This window comes from Puntigrus tetrazona, chromosome 24 (assembly GCF_018831695.1).
Source record: "Puntigrus tetrazona isolate hp1 chromosome 24, ASM1883169v1, whole genome shotgun sequence".
Lineage (NCBI taxonomy): Eukaryota > Metazoa > Chordata > Actinopteri > Cypriniformes > Cyprinidae > Puntigrus > Puntigrus tetrazona.
Window position 1 is genome coordinate 1,475,264 of NC_056722.1, and position 21,599 is coordinate 1,496,862.

General features: G+C 38.3%; 1 protein-coding gene across 4 annotated transcripts in view; it reads left to right on the forward strand.

The window, feature by feature from the left end:
* Positions 1-21,599, forward strand: part of pde1ca (phosphodiesterase 1C, calmodulin-dependent a) — a 69,883-nt gene that overhangs the window by 24,194 nt on the left and 24,090 nt on the right. The window lies entirely within an intron of this gene.

Here is a 21,599-nt window from a genome sequence, read left to right on the forward strand (position 1 = left end):
CCGCCGACGCTGGTGTGTTTTGTCAATTGAATACAAAACAGGGAGACAAAATGGATGTCGTTGTCATTTGCCGTCCTTTAGTCTATCTTTATGCGCTTCCCGCACAGACCTCGAGTGGGCCTTCCTGATCGTATTATTCCATACTCCTGAAGAGTCGCATGCCCACAGGGGTTTGCGGGGATTAAATGCACTGCTCTGTTGAAGAGTGCAGTGCCGATTGTGGGTACGCTTCGCTCTGATCTGTCCTTCAATTTGCCAGCAGTGAGATGGAGAGCAGAAATGAGTCTGGGTTTATCTCCCAGAGCAGGGAGCAATCCCTCCCGGCCACACGACGACCCCTCATTCCCTGCTGCTCCCACACAATAATGGGATACAGGTACCATTTATTTGTGATGAATTCCATGCACATCATAACAAACCGACTCTGCCAACAATAAAAATAAGTGTTTTTGAGGGTCAGAGTACTTGCACTGCGAGCTGATATATAAGTATTAGGAAAGATGATGCGGGATTATTTCATAAAGGAATGAATTAAAAGCATATCCAGGCATAATTTAAAGCTAAATGTGTATATTCTGTGTATTTTCCTAACTGTTCCCTGTCTCTACTTGGTCAGACAAACATATAGTCCTGCCTAAATGTGTGTGATTGGTTAAGACCCATAAGAGTCATTCTGATCATTTTTTGAAATTGATGTGATGCTTTTTTAACATGAATGTAAACAGTATTAAAATATATAAATATCTATGCTGGCGTGTATTATTTTGGTCGTGCTTTATTTTACAGTAAATGTACTTACATGTACTTATAATGTACTTACAGTGTACTTGCCCAAGACAGTACTAGTGATATAACCGGTAATATAATATAACTAGTAATATAACCTATCCCTACTTGAAGCAGGGTTAGGTTTAGGGGTAGGTTCAGGGTTAGTACCTAGTTATTAGCTAGTTATTGTAATTACTACAATAAGTACATAGTATGTACACGAGGAAGATGACTGTAAAATAATCCTGATATGTAAAATTAGGTCCCATCTGATTGTTTTTTTGAAGTTAAGTAAAATAGGTAGCAAATATGCTGTTTAGGATACTAACAAAATATTCAGCCTGCCCGATACACACTACATGCAGTTTCATGTAAATTCCCTTTTAACAATTTATTAATATAATTGAAGTGAAGACACTTTATTTTCATTTTTTTTATATTATTCTGCTTTTTAATTTAAAATAAACTAGCTAATATGTGATAGAAAAAGGGAGAATAATGGAGAATGAACTCAGGTTGGTGATATTATTAGCCAAATCCACAGTGGCAAAATATTACATAAAATTTTCCATCGTTAGCATGTAGGCATGTCTGAAATACTGCTAAAGAACCTCACAATCAAACCATTGGCAAAATTTCGACAAGATTTCACAGGCAGAAATGGTTCATTTTCCTTTGTCGGTGTTTAGCAATGTATGAAGCACTGCTCGTAAAGGTCACTTTCAGACCAACCAGTGTTCTGTTGCTAATCACAGCGAATTTGTGTAACTTCAAAATCTGCCTGGGGAACCTTTTCGCCCTCACTCAAAACTCCCAGTTGCACATTACTATTAAAATGGATAGAATTTGGATGGAAATAGTCCACTACATCGTGCAGAGCAAAAGTAGATTTGACTGGCTCAACCTGACGACATTTTTTTAAATATCCAAGTGCCAAAAGATGGACTGCAAATAGTCACAGAAAATGTTTGTTGCATCGTAAATGCTGCAAACACAGTAGTAATGTTGGTCATCATGTTTCCCCTGAGTTTCGGTTTCTGCTTCAGCTAGTTTGGATGACTTGCAGAAAAATAGCTTGCGTGGACGGAGACCGTATAACTGTGATGGAAAGTCGTGACCTTGGGACTCCCGTTGTGTTTATCAAACGGATTTATAGATGTGCTCGAAATAATGGCACAAAGAAAATCAGCGGTTTGCACCCCAGGCAAGCTAAAACCAGTAGCCTCTCCGCAACATGCGCATACTCTTTAATACACCGCTCCTGGTCAGTGCTTTCACATGAAGGATATACTGTTGACCTCTGACCTCGCTCTTCATTCCCATGCAGATATCTGTAGGGCGTACTGATTAAACGACTGCAAAAATACTGTTGAGGGGATAAACACTCTTTTCTCCTAGAGCAGACAGATCTGGCTTCGGCTCAAGCTCGCGCAGCTCTTCAGCTGCATAAAATCAGCACAGCTGTGATGACTTTGGCCGCAGATGACCTATCGTGCACGACGGGGCTCCTCCAGGACCTGGGTCGTGGGAGCAGAATGATGCCGGTGCTCAAACTGTTATTTGCAATCAGCTTAAATCATATGCATATTCTTTCCAGTATTATAGCTGTATCGGTTTTAGTTCAGTTAAAGGTGAAATGTGTCATTTTTAGTGTCAGAACTGCAAAAAACAATGACTCATTTCTTCTGTGGGGAATTATGAGGCCAGAGACTCATCAAACTCTTTTTTTATCTGTAAAATATGGTATCTTATAGCATCTGTCGCTGGAGAACGGCGTCTTTATTATCTGTCTCTGGCAGAGACCTTTAGTTGGAAATGCCACTCAGGCATGAGGAGATCTGAGGTGTTTAACTCTGATGTTAGGAGAGCTTTTCTCTAAAGCTGATATTCTCTGTGCCAGTTGATGAGACACAAAACACTGAGGATTTGTTAGGCTTTGCAGCTGCAGGCTATGAATACTCAGGTATGAAGTATATCCGCAATCCTCTGTCTTATATGTAATCCCTTAGAAGAGCAAACATTGTAATTAGTGGTGCTTCCTGAAGACGTCGGGTTATAAAACCATAAACGTTATACATTATATGTTTCTAAACATCCAACTAAATAAATCTATTTGATTAATAAGATGTTTTATTTCAGTGCAAGTAAAACAGTTTTCGCAGTTGCTTTTTAAGCAAATGATGTTTTAACTAATAAATAAAATTTAAGGATTTGTCTGCAGTGCGACAATAACATTTGTTCAGAGAGCATAAAAATCTAATTTAAACAATTACTTGTCGCTCCCTGTCACTCATTCCCCACCCTGAGGAAAGTAATATTAATAATAAGGCGATACAGAGGCATGTTTATCGGGGATGCAGATGCTTTGAGCCTGTTAAAGCTGTGGTGAAATGTCATGTTGTGTGGCATTAGTGAATAAATCTCCCTCTTCCACCATCCGACAATTTTCATCCCGTGTTTTTGTTTTCTGTGCCAGTTAATCAATAAAGAGAAATATCATCTTGCAGACTAAATAGGCTGTAGTTGCAGTTTAACAGAGTGGTCCTATACCTGCTTTTCTAGTTTATCTTAATTTTACCAGGCTCTCCGTTTTGCCTTGGGGTCCCGCTGTATTGTATTGACTAGGTCTGTTAGGATGAACCCGTTCGTGGCTGCCGCTTTGTCTTAACTTCATCTTGGGAAACAGAAGGGATGGAAGGGTTTATGGTTTTACTGAAACTCATTTCAGCATAATTTAAACCAGTCGGTGTGTTCTGCCAGCCTTGGAAATGTTTCAGATGATCAGTGCCAGGTTTGACTTTGCTTTGGCTCTTGGAAATCAGACAATATGACTGCTTTGAATCAAATCTGGGTACTGCCTTCGGGCTAAAGCGAGAAAAGGGTTGATGGAGAAATAGACAACGATCTATTTTGTTATTAAGGTGCTACCAGTGAATCTGCCTTCAGTGCAGAGACTCATTTTAATATTCATAAATCCACACCGGAGCCCTGATGGCCTCAGTGTGAAATAAAGTAAGATGTCGGGCTGCGTGGGAATAGCTGGCAAAGTGACGTACTGTGAAACTGAGTTTACAGCGTGGAAAATGTCCAATCAGTGGCATAATGACCTATCAAAATCATAATTGCAGCTATACAAAGCTCTTGACCTTAAACCCAGACATTTATCAGCTTTTATGGCAGGGGAGGAGTTAAGCGAGGATCTGTGCTGCCTTTAATTGAGCCTTTGCTAAGCCTGTCTTAAAATGTTACTGACGATTTCTTCTTTAGCAACTGTTGCCATAATATCAGACCATCTTTTACTCTTTTTTTCTGATGTAAAGCTATTGAAGCAACCTATGTTGCAAACACTATAGAAACATTAGGAACAGTTTTGCCTAATAACACTGTTCTATTAGCCTTTCCTTAGCCCCGCCTTTAAAATATTACTGACCAGCCCTTCCTTAAAGGGATAGTTCACACAGAAATGACACATACGCCATGATTTACTCTTAGGATTTATGATGAATTTTGCTGTTTATTTTGCTTTAAAACCACAACTTAGATTCACTGCCATTATAAAGCTTTAAAGAGCAATTGTTGATTGTATTTATTTGAAAGAAGAAATTCATATACGCATAGGATGGCTTCAGGGTGAATAGATCACGCACTCTACAAAAGCAGTCACTGGGGCAGTACCTTTTCAAAAAGTACAAGTTTGTACCTAAACTGTTTATTTTAATACCTTAAAATCTATTTTAACCTGATAGGTACAAAATGTACCCCAATGGCAGCTTTATTTCTGAGAGTGGGGTAGTTAAAATTTTTTGGTGGGCCACTGTTTTTTTTTAAATACATTTGGTACATTCCTATGCGTTTAAATGTTGGAATGGACAGAAACTATTCTGTCCATAATTGGTTTCAAAAGAGGTGTTTTTATTTTCACTTTCACTTTTTTTTCATTGTGATATTTCATTTGGATTCACAGTTTCTTAGAGTTTTTAATCACATCATTATATCATTTAATCATTTCTGTTTAAGAAAAACTACATTTAAAAACACATCCCATGAAGTAACTATAATATCCATTCAGTTTCTTCAATTTAATAAGTGCGTTGTACTAAAATGTAACATTTTTCTTCTCTTAGTGTATTATTATATGGGAGGAGCTTAACGAAGGGTCAGTCGTGCACCTCTTCTGGACCTCTATTACATATGTCTTATCCTGTCATGTGTGTGAACCAGATCAGACTGGGCTTTGATCCGGTCCCCCATGAGCTATTCTGGGGGTCTGGACCTTTCTGAAAGACTCCAGATGGACCTGGCAAGCGCTGTGTCAACACTTTGGCCTTCAACCTCTCCTTGCCATCGCACCAAGGCACCAGCCACTGAGACAATTAGTGACCTGGACAGAACAGACACAACAGAGTCAACTGTTTCTGTCTGCCCAGCTGCTCAACAGACAAGAGCGGCTGTATTTAGAGTTCCCCCATCCCGGCCAATTCCACACCAGCCTCTCTGGTCTTAATTAGTGATGACGGGCAGTAAATGGTGTGTTGTTATGGCCATTAAACTTTTCACCCACTGTTAGCATCATTGGCTACGCCGCCCATGAGCCACCGCTGCTTCTGTCTCCACCGTTACAGAGGAACAGGGCTCTTCCTCACAGACTGGACAGATTCTCTGGAACTTCTGCCAAGAGCTCATCGCAGCCCAGCAGTGCCAGGACTTTTACATGAGCTCTGAGCAGGAACTGAGTGACTCTAGACATGGAGCCAAAGTCCTTAAAGGCAAATCAGTCCACTTGGTGGCAATTTTGGCAGTAGTGTATCCCCATATCTATGTCATAAGCGGATAGAAATAAAATGAATGTTGGTTGATTCAAGATACTGTTATTTTATTAGTATGTCAAATCACAGTGGACAATTATTGCTATTATTATTTAATAATAATGAGTTTAAAATGAGTTTAAATAATTAAAAAATATATATGGACAATGTATTAACAAATGTTATAAATAATAATAATTATACAAATGATAAACCATGGTGTTTTTTGTTGTGTTATTTGGATAACATTCTTGGACACGCTGGATAAAAGTATCATTTAAATACACAATTTTATATTTTCCCCAAATGTGACATGAATATTTTAAATAATTTTTATTCATATTTATTGTATCAGAAAAGATTAACAAAATTTATTAAGGAATAATAAATGCATTTATTTGATAGAAATACAACAAATTTAAAATAACAGATTTCTATTTAAATACATTTCAAAATGTGATTATTCCTTTGCCAAAACTGAATTTTTTTTTTTAGAAATCATTATTCTTTTCCCGCATTTTCTATTAAATAAAAAATTCAAACAAAAAGCATTTAAATTACATTATAAATATAAAAATCTTTTATCAGTGCAATGTGTAAAAAACTATAATTTCCTTTCAAAGAAAATCTTTTTGACCTCTAGAATGCTACAGTTTACATTCAGCTCTTTCGTTCTCATTCACAGCAAAGAAACGACATTTTCTTGCGATTTCTCTACTTGTTGTTGTCGTAATCATCCGATGCCCTGGTTTACTCTCAGATGTGGAAAAATCATTAAAGCTGTATTTTATCTCCTCTAGTGATTCAAATCTTCAGCCTCAGATTACCTGTGGTCATTAATCCTGAATGAGAGCAAAGAAGATGAATTTTAATGAATTACACCGAGTACTTGGTTTAGCATGTAGACAGAGGCGTTTACTGTGATAAGCGTCAGTAAAGCTGATTTTTGATTGGTTTGTGGGGGTTGGGTGCGGGGGACCGGGTCATACAGCAAGGTTATGGATCCATAGTCTTATGGAACTCCGCTTTGTTCTGCTCCACGGCTATATATATAACACACGGTACAGTCAAACCCAGGTCGTATTTCACAGCTGTCTTAGTGAACCTGAGTACTTAGTTATAAAGCATGCAATTAATCAAATCAGCGAAATAATCAAAATTCCCTCTAGATGTGCGTACGTGCGCTTGCAAACGTGTATTTTTTTGTGTCGTGACCTTCATGTCGTCACCAGAGAGTGAAATGCAAGGGGGGCTCGGGATAAATGGGATTGTTAGGGCTGAGTGACAGTTCGGTGTCGGTTGAATCTTTACCAATTATCAATCTAACGTCTCCACTCGAGTGTTACTGAACAAAATAGGAGTTGAATATTTAATGAATTTCTCTCTCTCTCTCTCTCTTCCCATCTATCTATCCTTTTCCATCTGCCCTCTGTCTGTTTGGTTTAGGGAGGCAATTAAAGCAGGCATATGACCTGTAACCTGAAGCTTTGACTGACCTTCATACCGCAGTAACATTTGTGAGATATTGTGTCCCCGATTGGCGTTTAGCATTCGCTCGGTAAACAAGCTGCACTTTATTGCGAAGCTGCCAGCGCATTGTGTACGCCTGTGGCAGCGTGGATAAATGCTGTTTCGTGAAGAGACTCGAAGTTGCAAACACGGTTTTCATTATGCCACAGATGGTCACTTCAAATCAGCCCAAGTCGCCCCTTTTTGTGAGTGCCAGCTCCGAAATCTCTTTCCATCCCACTGTTTTTCAGCGCAGCTGCTCGCTTAACTTTAATAAAGCACAATTCAACGGATTTTGAAAGTGCCTCATTCATACGCTGACACGTGCTAATATTTCCAGGGCATGAGAGTGAAAATGTCAGGCCGAGGAGGTCCAGGCATGGCTTGGAAAAATTAGCATTAGCATTTCTATTCATTGTAGCTGGGTGTCGATACACATTTCCAGATTCGATTTGATTCGATTTTGGCTTGATTTAGTACTAGTTTAATTTAGTTGAAAATTTAATTGAATTCAATATGATTTGATATTGACGATATAAGTTTGATTACAATCTGATTCATTGAGTACATTTACAGATTTGACTTTATTTCGATTCATAAGCCACTGGTTTAATGGAATACTTGATTTGATTTCATATTTGTTTAATTCTGATTCCTTTGGGTGCATTTTTTTAATTCAAACTGATTCAGATTCACAAGCCATTGATTTGATTTAATTCAATAACAATTTGGTAAAATTTTGATTGAATTCTTCTGATTTGTTTGGGTATATTAAGGAACAGTGCCGTTTTGCCTCGTATTACACAAATATTAACACATTATTATTATAAAAAATATAAAAAAAAAAAATCAACAACCAAAAGTTACATTTTTTTGTGCAAATAAAATTCTAAATTGTATAGTATAAGAACCATAGGTTACTAATTCTGAGTTTGTGTTTGTTTGTTTATAATGATTCAGTAGGACGAATGACTCAAATAAATAATTTTCTAGTCCTGTCAAATGATTCATTGATTAATCGCATCCAAAATGAGCGTTATGTTTACATAATATATACTGTTTATATTATGTTGAATATAAATATACACACATGCATGTATATATTTAAAAAAAAATATGTTGTTTATATATTAAATATATTTATATATATGACATAATTTGTACAAATATAAATATATGCACATACATGTAAACATTTTCTAAACATATTCTGTATGTTTATCTATATATGCATAATAAATACACACACACACATATATTTCATAAACAAAAATTTTTAATTTGGATGCGATTAATCACGATTATTCATTTGACAGCACTAACTTTTACTGTTCATGACTGTGTGCAGTATTGGAAAATCACTGAAATCTTTATTGAATTGTTTTGTAATAGTAATTAAACAAATATTTTTCAGAAATGATAGTTTTTAGATGAAGCGGTGTGTAGCAGTGTTCAGGGTCACTGGACTTTCTCTCTGATCCTCTCAGAGGGTCACACAAACTACCATAATCTCTCTATAGCTCTCTCCCCGTGTGGATGTTTTCTGGATTAATCGAAGCAAAACCCATGTCAGCAAGTTAACAATTAGAAGTATTTCACTGGGTCTTATCTTATTTTCTCAAATTCTCTGTTGTTCATTTACTAACATACCCTTAATTCTTTGCGCACATTTGGAGGTTTAGTGTTTAAAGAATCTTGACCCTTTATTTTTTTTAAAGAATTGAGGAAAAACCCACGTCAGCAAGATAACAATTAGAAATATTTTACCGGTTCATATCAAATTCTCTCACGAATTCTCCTCTGTTGATCATTTACTGACTTACCCATAACTCCTTGTGCACATTTGCAGGTTTGGTATTTAGAGAATCTTTCTTTTTTTGACGTTTATAGTCTATAAACTACATTTAACGTGCAAAGTGGACACCTCACTTCCATTTCCAAACCAATGAACAGATTGCAGACCAAAAGCATTAAAGTTTCCTTATCACCTATTTATATATTCCAATCACCTTCTTGATGCATTAATCTGTTTTAGTGCTTCATAAGAAAAGACACAGGACATTAAGTGTTTTACAAACAGAGTGAAAATAATGCCTGACAGATGGAGTGAATCTGATAAACTGAATTCTTTAATGATTGCATCACCTATTGTGTGCATAGTGAGTGAGTGTGTGTGTGTGTGTGTGTGTGTGTGTGTGTATGTGTGTGTATATAGTTGCTGCATGTGACTGGAGAGGATTAGGGCAGTCCTGTGATGGGCCGTATTGCAACGCTTTGAGTTAATGCACCTTAAGCCAGACATTTATCTCTGGAGGTTTGAGCCTGACTGTGACTGCTAGTTGTCCTTGTGCAGTTTAGAGTTACGAACCAATCCATTTCAGACCTGACCACAGAAGTGACTGTTAATTATGATTACAGTAATTAGTGGTGTTTGCTAATGCAAGCATCTGTATTATTACCGCTCATACTTTGACAAGTTATTTATATTTCAATCGTATCTTGTATTTCGTATAGAAATAAATCTGTTTAAAATTAAATTTGTAGTTTATTATTATATATTATTTATTTATTCAGTAAATTTTTTCTTCATTTTGCCAGGCAAATCTATATTTATTTATTTTTCTCTTTTTGTTTAACATATTTTGTACTTTCTTTCTTTCTTTTATATCTACGATTTATTTTTATTTATATATTTTTCCACAATTTTGTCAGGTAAAATATATTAGTAAAAAAATTTGGCCAAACATGTATTTATTTTATTTTATTTTATTTTATATACTATTTTACATACTATATTTACGTTTAAATATTTTTGTCCCATTTTTCAAGCATTAGTCTTTTTTTCTTTCTTTTTTCACATTTACATGAGAGTTAAATGAACCTAATTTTTAAGGGAATAATTGAGTCGTTACTCACCTGCATGTCGATCCAAACCTGTATGACTCTCTTACGTCTGCAGAACACAAAAAAAAAAAAGAGATATTTCGAAGGACATTGGGGTCCGAACAACACTTCGACTTTTCAATGTATGTAGCAGAAAACAAGTCGGAAACACAGTTTTGAATCAACATGACTACAGAACCCTATCATATAGCGTGCAATAGAAAAATTGCAGCCGTCACAGACCGTGACACATGCGCATACTAATATTCCTGGGCGAGGAAGTGCAGCTGACTTGCTTTAGTGTCGGTGTAATTTTCAGACCTGTTATAGACTAAACCTTAGATGTCGACATCATGTCTAGAGCCTAGTAATCTCACTGGACATGCTCCGTAAGGCGCACACAGACGATGAGAGGTCATCGAAAGGACACAGAAGTTTCCTTTTAAGTGTCTATCGAATTGACTTTGATAAAATAGCCAAAAAAGTGAATTACTTTCAAAACTAATGGCCTGATTTTAATTGTTGACGTGATTAAGTCAGTCTGAAAAGAGTCTGTTGTGTCTTTTCTTCTACAGTACCTCGTCATGTTCTCATTGCTGCTCTTCTTTGTCTTGTTTCTGGCTCTATTGATCAGTTTATTATCTCCCTGACTGTGTTTTAATGACGTGGAGGTCTCTCTGACCCGCCTGCTTTTGGTTAAAACAGTGCAGAGACTTTAGTGAAACATTAGTGTAAATGAGTCATTGTAAAGGAGAAAAAACGTATTCTGTGTCCTGAACGTATTCAAATTTTCTTTTCTTTTTTGACCTATTGGCATTGTTTACTGAATAAAAAAAATGCCCAAGACAACCTTCTTTTTCTTATATGGCTCAACATGATAATATGAGACTTTATTAGTGGATGTGCCAGGAATGTGTTGTTTTTAATCCTGAATGATTCACCCGGGCAGATGTTAGTTCCTTCAGTTTTTTTGGTCGCTGGTTTATACATTTGTCAGAGTTTAGTTAGCGAAGCTATCGGAGCCATAGACATCATTTCAATCCTGTATGTGCACGAGTAATTTTGCCAGAATCCAATTAGAGAGCCGTTAAAGGGGATTACGGCACACTTAGTCCTGCTCTCCCCCAACCTGATTAAAGGGTTTATAGAGCTTTTACAGTGTTGTGCTTTACAGACAGGTTTAAACCCGATGAGCTTGAGAAGATCTGCCCAACATTGGTTTTTTCGCTTCATCCGCCACTGTGCTTTGGTTTTGGAAAGGCTTAACACACTGAACCTGTTGCCGACCGGGTTCAGATCCATCTCTGGTCTGGCGAGCAGAGATTTATCTGTTAAATCTCTAGGATTAGAGAGGCCTGTGCATGTTTCTGAAACTAAGCCCATTTTGAGGACCGTTAAGATTGAATTTTGACATTATTTTGATCATGTTCTCAGTATATCTCAGAGAAATGTCAGTTTCATTACTGTACTGCAGAATATTATCATATTGATTGAATTTAAAGTAAGTTTAAGTAAGCATGAATCATAGTTGGGTTGTATTTTAATTATAAAAAATCATTGAAATAATGAAAAATATTCTTTAGACAGGATTTTCATTAGCTAGAATAATTAAGGTAATATTAAATTTTTTTGATAATGTTCTCAGAATATTCTCAGAGAATTGTAGTTTTCCTTACTGTACTGCAGAAAATGATCATATTATTTACATTAATTTAATTAAGTTAATAAATCGTGGTTGGGTTGTATTTTGTATTTAATTTCCAAAAAATAATTATTTTAAATGATAAAAAAAAATAGATTACTATTAGAAAACTATTTAGACAGGATTTTCATTATTTAGAATAATTAAACATTAGTATTCAATTATTTTGATTGTGTTCTCAGAATATTCTCAGAACTGTTCTGCGGAAAATTATTATATATTATTTAAATTGTGAAGTAAGTTTAACATGAAGTATTTGTATTGACTTTCATTAATAATAGTATAATTAAACTAATAAATATTAGATTTTAGTCTTGGAATGTGCTTAAATTTGACAAAAATATGCTTTATTCAGAATCATGTAGGAATTTATTTTTGATTTTGATGTGAAACGTGGATATATATACATTTTTAATACACATCGAGATATGGCACTTATGCAAGAAACACAGTTTGATTTCTTAATACTGTTCCTCTTTCCTTCCCATCAAAAAATAAATAAATAAATGATTATGTTTTGAGACCAATCCAGTTTAAAAAATGGTAAGGCTTATGGTTTGTTTTGTTTGTTTGATCTTTGGAGGTTGAGGAGACGTCACTGGAGAATATTATGTCATTGTTCTCGATCCAAGCGCTTTCTGGTGCCTTTGGCCCCGGTCGAGTATTTGTCCCAGTGGGACTCCGGTTGTGATTCGGAATTAAAGAACTATTGGGAAATTGAGGTGCTGACCCGTCTTCCTTTCTGAAACCACATCCGGAGGGAGATTTAGGCACAGATTCTTTAGGACCTGATTACCGGCATATCCTTGTGGTCCAGTCCCCCACTACGCGGAAGGAAGGCATTTGGGCCCCCTGTCGACGGCACATATGTTTCAGGCTACATGTGCCAGTCGACTGACGCATCTCAAATCACCGCCGCACCATTCAGCATCACAGAGTTTGATCTCACCAGATCCGTCAAGGTCACGGTAAACAGCCCACTCAGCACAAACACGCTCATTCAGAGCCCCAGGAGAAAAAACTCACGACAGCAAACATGACTGTACAGCCCCATCAACAACCTAACACTTCCTTCTATGTCACGCAGCCATGCTGTTCTGTGCAAGATTGACAGCTTTGCACAATCCTGCTCCGAGAAAGCAGAATTCACAGCATTGTAGTGAAGATTGGAATTCTATTTTTTTTCTTCCGATGAAAACAAAGCATATTTATTTACATCTCAGGCATATCTTGCATTTAGTTTTTTTTACTTGTAATTTATTATTAGAGATTATTTATTTCGTCCATATTTGTTCTCTGTTGGACATGCAAATATCTATTTGTTCGCTGGTTTGGTTGTATATTAAAAGTGTTTCCTACATTTTGTCAAGCAAATTCTGGCTAAACATACATATTTCATTCTTTTTTTTCTTTCTATCACCTATTTTAATATTTATATATTTTACACGATCTTTTTAAGAAAATATATATTTTATTTAATCAAGAACGTATCCATTAATGTTTATTTTATTTAATTTTATCGTTTTGGTTTGGTTTATTTTATTTTAACTTGTAACGATACAGAGGCGGAAGCCGGAGTAGATTCCATATGCGGAGTTTTAATGGAGACAGCAAACAAATCCAAACGTAATCCAAACTCAACGTCAAATAATCAGGCAAAGGTTCAAACACAATAATCAGTCCAATCCGAGTCGTCAAGGCAAGGGGTAATCCAAAAAACGATAGTCAGGAAAAAACAGGCAATAGGTCAAAAACACGATAGAAACAGACAGATAAAGAAACGCTTGGTATGCAGTGATGAGCTGGCAATACTTCGCACCAGGCTGTTGTTTGGGCCTGGTTAAAATGGCCGCCAAAAGGGAAGTGGGCGTGGAGAAAGCAGAGGAAGAGCTGACAGTCAGAACTCTGGGGAAGGCTCCCTCTGCTGGTGTGGCGTTACAGCACCCCCCCCTCTAGGAGCACCTCCTGGTGCTCTACGTGGTCGTCCCCGTGGTCGTGGTGCAGGACGGTCAGGTCTGGCTCTATGAAATTCCTCGATTAAGGAGGGTCCAGAATGTCCGAAGCAGGTATCCATGATCTCTCCTCAGGTCCGTAGCCCTCCCAGTCCACCAAATATTGGAGCTGACCCCCTCGTCTTCTGGAGTCCAGGAGCACATTGACAATGTACGCCGGTGATCCATCTACATCCAGCGGTGGTGGTGGTTCCTCCGGCTCAGCATTGGGGTCAGCATCCGAGTGGACAGGTTTGAGGAGCGACACGTGAAAGGAAGGAGAGATACGGTAGTTGGCAGGGAGCTCTAACTGGTATGTGACCTCATTGATTTGTCGAATGATCTTGAAAGGACCAACATACCTTGGGCTGAGCTTCCTGCTCGGCAGATGTAACTTGAGGTCCTCGTGGAGAGCCAGACCCTTTGTCCTGGTAGATAGGGAGGATGTGGGCGACGTCGTCGATTTGCTTGCAACTCTTGAGTGCCAATTGCACGTTGCAGGCGGACATGAGCATTGTCCCACACCCTCTCACTGCGCTGAATCCAGTCATTAACGGCGGGTACAGAAGATGGTTCTCCGGACCACGGGAACAAGGGGGGTTGGTAGCCAAGCACACACTGAAGCGGGGTTAGTCCTGTGGATGAGTGAGTCAATGAATTTTGAGCATATTCAGTCCAGGAAGGAATTCTGTCCAACGGTGTTGCTCTCGACTGCAGTATGTTCTCAGATATCTCCCAATCTCTTGATTTAGTCTCTCTACCTGCCCGTTAGACTGTGGGTGAAAACCAGATGTTAAACTGACATTTATGTCTAGTAATTTACAAAAGGCTCTCCAAACCTGAGACGTGAATTGGGTTCCTCGGTCTGAGACGATGTCCTCGGGTATTCCATAGTTTCTAAACACATGATGAAACATGGCTTGGGCTGTTTCCATGGCTGTGGGTAGACCCTTGAGTGGAACTAGACGGCATGCTTTGGAGAATCGGTCAATAATCACCAGAATGGTGGTGAATCCATTAGATGGTGGGAGGTTGGTAACAAAGTCTACGGACAGGTGAGACCATGGTCTTTGTGGAATGGGGAGAGGTTTCAGTAGGCCAGCTGGAAGGTCTCTGGGGTCTTGGCTTGAGCACACACTGGACAAGCTTTTACATAATTTGTGATGTCTCGCGTCATAAAGGGCCACCAGAATGAGTTCTGTGTTAGCTTGATGGATCGAGATATTCCTGGATGGCCTGAGCTCAAAGATGTGTGAACCCACTGCATCACTCTCCTTCTTAGTGTTTGTGGAACATATTGTTTGTTGGGAGGACAATTAGTTGGCGGACGGTTCGTGTTGGGTAGCTTGTTGGATTTCATCCATTATATCCCAGTTGATGGGTGCGATGATTACGGCTGGGTTCAGGATGGGTTCTGAGGTATGTGTCTGATGAGGGGATCATGTCTCCGTGACAAGCGCGTCTGCTTTGCTGTTCTTGCTTCCTGGACGGTAAGTGACAGTGAACTGAAATCTTGAAAAGAAAAGTGACCATCGTGCTTGGCGTGGGTTGAGTCTCTTAGCAGCTTTGACATATTCAAGGTTTTTATGGTCAGTGATTACTTGAAAGGGATGTAGTGCCCCTTCTAGCCAATGCCTCCACTCTTCAATGGCTGCTTTCATAGAGAGAAGTTCCTTATTGCCGACATCGTAGTTTCTTTCTGCTGTGGAAAGCTTTCTAGAAAAGAAAGCACAGGGATACAATTTTGCAGGTTGACCATGGCGCTGTGAGAGCACGCACCAATGCCACAATCAGAGGCGTCCACTTCCAGGATGAATGGAAGGTCGGGATTTGGATGTCTCAGGATTGGGGCTGTAGTAAAAGTGGTTTTCAGGTTATTGAAGGCGGTGTCTGCTTGTTCGGTCCAATGTAACCTTGAGGGTTTACCTTTGAGTAGGGAGGTCAGAGAGGCGGCTATCAAACTGTAATTTCTGATGAACCGGCGGTAGAAATTAGCAAATCCTAGGAACCGTTGTAGTTCTTTGACTGTGGAGGGCCTGGGCCATTCAGTGACAGCAGTGATTTTTGCATTGTCCATTTCCACGCCGTGATGACTTATATTGTATCCTAGAAAGGATGTCTGGAATACATGAAACTCACATTTCTCTGCCTTGATGTACAAGTTATGTTCTAGAAGACGGAAAGGACAATCCTCACATGATCCACATGTTCATCCTCAGATCTGGAGTAGATCAGAATATCATCAATGTAAGCGATTACAAACTTGTGAAGAATATCCTGAAGATCTCGTTGATGAAGGACTGAAATACTGCTGGAGCGTTGGCAAGTCCATACGGCATCACCTGGTACTCATAGTGCCCTGAGTGGTGAGAAATGCAGTTTTCCATTCATCTCCTTCCTTGATTCTGATGAGGTTGTGTAGGCACTTCTGAGATCGAGTTTGGTGTAAATCTTGGCTTCGCATGAAGTTGTTCCAATGCAGCTGGGACCAGTGGTAATGGATAACGGAATTTAACAGTGACATGGTTGAGACCTCGGTAGTCGATACATGGTCGTAATCCTCCATCTTTTTCTCAACAAAAAAACCCAGCTGCAGCGGGAGAAGTGGATGGACGAATAAATCCAGAGTTCAAAGCCTCGTTGATATACTCTTCCATAGCTTGGGACTCCTGACGAGACAGGGAATAAATCTTACTTTTGGGTGGCATAGCGTTGGGCAGGAGATCAATGGCACAATCCCAGGGCCGATGTGGTGGCAATTGAGTGGCCTTAGTTTTACTAAAAACTTCCCGCAGGTCATTATAGCATTGTGGAATCGTGGGAGTCTGTGAGCTGAGGACTTTCCACACTAGTAGCGAGACATGGCAATGATGGGCAGTTGTGAAGACAGTGATTTCGGCAGAACTGAGACCAGTGTGTGAGTTCCCCATTGAACCAAGAAAAACTTGGGTCATGGTGGAAAGCCATGGGTATCCGAGGATGATTTCATACTTGGGTGAGTCAATTACATACAGGGAAATGAGTTCTTGATGAAACAATCCAGTTTGTAGACGGATGGGCGATGTCTGTCTGGTGATACCCCCTTTTATGGGTTTATTTTCCACAGTGGTAATTCCAATGGCTGGCAAACATGGTATGGTGGAGATATGGTGTTGATGAATGAGATCCTGGTTAATGAGATTAAGTGCTGCTCCAGAGTCAATTAGTGCTGTTAGCAGAATAGGACCATTGTCAGTAGTTATCTGGACTGGTACAGTAACAGCCTTGAATATTTGTAAGGAGAAACCATTACAACTCACCCGGGTTGAATCAGCTGCCTTCTTCCAGGCCTTGTGTGGACACTGGTGATTGCGATGGCCTTGTTCTCCACAGTAGAAACAGAGATTCAGTTCTCGCGCCGATTTCTCTCAGTCTCAGATAGGCTGGTGTAGCTCCAATTTGCATAGGTTCAGAGCCAGACTGTTCAGGTGTACGGCTGGACACAGGTGCAAAACGGGGTAATGAAAGGCGTGTGGTTCTCCGTCTTGGTGCACTCCGTTGCAAGTTATCCAACTTAATGGCGGTATTGACATACTCGGTGAAAGACAAATCCTCTCCTCTGCAGGCCATCTCAGTTTGCAATTCCGGATTGAGACTTTGTTTAAAAAGCGGCTTTGAGTGAGACATCATTCCACCCACTTTGTGCTGCTAAGGTGCGAAACTCAATGGCATAGTCTGCTGCTGTGCGATTTCCTGAGTTAAATGCAGAATCCGTGTTGATACATCCTGGCCCCTGCAGGATATTCAAACACTTCACGAATTTGGTTCATAAAATATTCAGCAGAAGTACGCAGATTCACGTCTGTCTCCCCAAGCGGCCGCAGCCCAATCAATTGCTCTGCCGGACAATAGTGACATGATCAGTGAACACTTATCTGCTTCGGAATGATTAGTCATACTTTCCAGGTAGGTGCGAGTTTGGCGAATAAACCCTTTGCATTGCTCAGCAGAACCATCAAATTTTTCTGGCAGTGCCAGTCTTACCGTAGAAAGTTGCGTGGGTGGAAGCGAACGGATATAATGAAGCAGATGAGTGTTTGCTGCTTGCACTTGAGCCAGCTGTTCCTGATAATTCTTCATAAGTTCACTCTGGTAAGTGAACGCGGCCTGTAGTTGTGAAACCTCCGCTGGATTCGGTGAAGGCGAAGTATTCTGTAACGATACAGAGGCGGAAGCGGAGTAGATTCCATATGCGGAGTTTTAATGGAGACAGCAAACAAATCCAAACGTAATCCAAACTCAACGTCAAATAATCAGGCAAAGGTTCAAACACAATAATCAGTCCAATCCGAGTCGTCAAGGCAAGGGGTAATCCAAAAAACGATAGTCAGGAAAAAACAGGCAATAGGTCAAAAACACGATAGAAACAGACAGATAAAGAAACGCTTGGTATGCAGTGATGAGCTGGCAATACTTCGCACCAGGCTGTTGTTTGGGCCTGGTTAAAATGGCCGCCAAAAGGGAAGTGGGTGGAGAAAGCAGAGGAAGAGCTGACAGTCAGAACTCTGGGAAGGCTCCTCTGCTGGTGTGGCGTTACATAACTTTGCTTTTAAACTATTTAGATATTTTTAATTGATATATTTTAATATTGTAAATATTTATATTTTCATGTATTTTTTTATATATTATTATTATTATTATTATTATTACATTTTTGTAGATACTTATATTATTAACATTCACAAGTAGATCATAGTGAAATCTTTGCTAAAGTCAAGCCAGGTAATGCAAAAAAACGCTAAAAATGTATTCCTTGAATGCAGCATATAAGTATTGTTGTTTGCAACATGCTAACGTGAACTGATTTCTCTTTAAGTGTTATCTGTATGAAACACTAATGTATTACTTAATAAGAGTAACACTCCAAATTTAAAAGTCTGTAGACGTTGAGGCAACTCCTGAGGTTTTGGAACAGAGCAGCCAGACTCTCAAACTAACCAACCAGAGATTGTACTTTGTGAGAAAAACGTCTGCCAGTTCAATGATACAGGAACTCAAACGAGACACGGACGTCCTGAATAAATCTCCTGTCCTCAGACGTCCAGAAGCTTTTGTGTATTTTCGAGAAGAAGCCAGTAAAGTGTGATAATGGCTCAGATCTTCAATGACTGACCTTAAAACAGACGGCCCGCTGACCTTCAGTCAAGAGAGAAAGATGGAAATCTTTCAGAGCGTGGGTGAAATGTATTCAATTTTTGGGTAAGCGTTTCGCGTAATTTAATGCATTTGTGTGTGCGAGTGTGTGATTGTGTTATACATAAGAGTCAACGGTGGAAGGCGAGATTAAAGGAAGGATTAAAAGTGACCTTGAAGTTTCTAAGAGGTGAAAAAAGGCAGACAAGAAAGTGCACACATCGTCACGTCTCTCCAGAGGACTGTGTTTTAATAGTGTTTTCTTGTTCGTGCTGTATCTGATACTCCATTGAGTGATCTGGTCGTGATGCCCTCGAGATCTCGGGCCTTGACACAGACATAAAAAAGTCAATGGTGACAAAACCTCTGTTTTATACTCAAGTGAACAACGCAATACTAAAATATATAACACAAAAACATGTAGCACACGTAAATATTCAATAAAATAAAATTAAAATGGATCAGATTAAGCAAATCTGTTTGACTATGTGTTTATCCATGGGCCAGTTATCTATCTATCTATCTATCTATCTATCTATCTATCTATCTATCTATCTATCTATCTACCTCTCTATCTATCAGAATCAGAATCGACTTTATTGCCAGGTATGTTTACACATACAAAGAATTTATTTGTTTAAGCTCTACAGTGCAACAGGATAACAAGACAAGACAGATAAAAAAAAGAATTATATACAAAATATAAAAAGTACAAAATAGCAAAAATAAAATGTATATATTATATATACTATAGACTAGAACTATAATATATACTATAGACATTCTATCTATCTATCTATCTATCTATCTATCTATCTATCTATCTATCTATCTATCTATCTATCTATTTAAATGCTGTCTAGGTAGGATGCTCACTAGTTTTTGTAACAGAGCTGTAGAGTCTGGCTTAGATGCTTTTCTTCACGAGCTTGCAGTCTTAACCCCTTAGGCTGGAGTTTATCTGCTTTGCAAAAGTCAAACATTCACGATGAGTCATCGGCACACATGCTCATTAGGAGCCGTTAATGAACAGGAAGCCTAGTGTGTGATACCACTGGTGGTCTGTTTGTACAACATGAACTGTATGTCTGTCAGACCAAATATGACAGTGAATGAGCATCGAATACAATGATATTTGCATACAAATCTCGCCTTCGGCCAGACACACATACTGTGTATGAATATGCAAATGCAGTCACGAATGCACTGCATGCGTTCTGTTGTACATAACGACGTGCTTAACATGCGTTCTTGTGTTACTGTCATGGTGACAAACCTCAGCACTCAAGGGGACAATAGAGTTTCCTTCAAATATCTGTGACATGAATGTGGAGTTATTTATGCAGCTAGAATGTTTATAAGATCAAACCCATCTTTAATATGTTGCTCTGATCTGTAGTTTATAATAATACCTGCTAGGTTTTATTTTATTACATTATTTTTAATACATTTTTTTCAATTACAGTTTGATTACTCTGTCATTGTTTAAATAATATTTATGTTTAAATATTCTTATTTAAATATTATTTATAATTCATAGTAATAATATTATAAATAAACAGCAGCAATAATAATATATGTTATTATTATTATTATTATTAGTAGTAGTAGTAGTAGTAGTAGCATTATGATTAATATTATAACCAACAAGCTTCAGTGTATTAAAGTATTTGCCCAAAGCTTGAATGATATGTTTACAAGTTATTATTTGTTTTATTATTATTCTTTTAACCTATTATCTTGAAAATGTATTTAAAAGTGTTTAAATAATATTTATAATTTAAAATATTATTATTTTGAAACATAATAATAATTACTATTAACTAATTATTTTATAATAATTATTAAGTATTATTATAAAGTATAGACTAAATTATTAGTATTTATATATATATATATAGTAACACTTTACAATAAGGTTCATTAGTTAACATTGGTTAACAACATTAATTACTATATATATATATATATATATATATATAGTAATTATTCATATTCATTTAAAGCCTGATAATTTTGTTTGCATTTAATTTAAATAAAATCAGTGTGAAATTGTCATATTATTATAGCAAAAATGTTGTTTTGTTGGCTGCACAGGGTTTACTGACATCATAATCTATCCTTATCAACAGCACATGACATTTTAAAAAAAAAACACACACACGATCAATAAAAGCAGTTCCCTTTTGACCCCTGTCTGCCAGATGGACATTAAAAGTGAATTTCCCTGTAGAATTCAGCTCAAAGAAATTGCGACATGTTGATGCATTTCGGCTTCACCATGTCATGTTCACAGACATTACCGAGCTCAGCGATCACGACTAAAACACATTTACATTCCTTAATTCTTTTAGCCCACAAGACCTTTATTTGAAACATGCTGTCTAATCCGATCCGCTGAGAAAGAAGGCGTGGTTTAATGGTCTAATCATAAGCATCTAATCTGGCTCTTCTTTCTCTTTATTAGAAAGGTCATACATTGTGCGGTGGTGGCCGAGCGGACTCACGCGCCTAAAGAATTTTTGCTCTTATCATTTCTGCTCCGGACAGATTCTAGGAAGTACTAATCCTCTAATGGGATGGCATTGACTTGCTGCATCGATTGCGTGTTTGTCTGAAGGAGGGGATTCCTTGGGGACGCCAGCGCAATGTGTTTCTGCTCCGCTTCGCCTGTTTTGATAACATTGTTCAAACAGCGTGTCCTCGACCCTGCTTCCGACGTCACGCTTTTCACTTGAACGAGAGCACTTCATTCAAATAACACAGCTG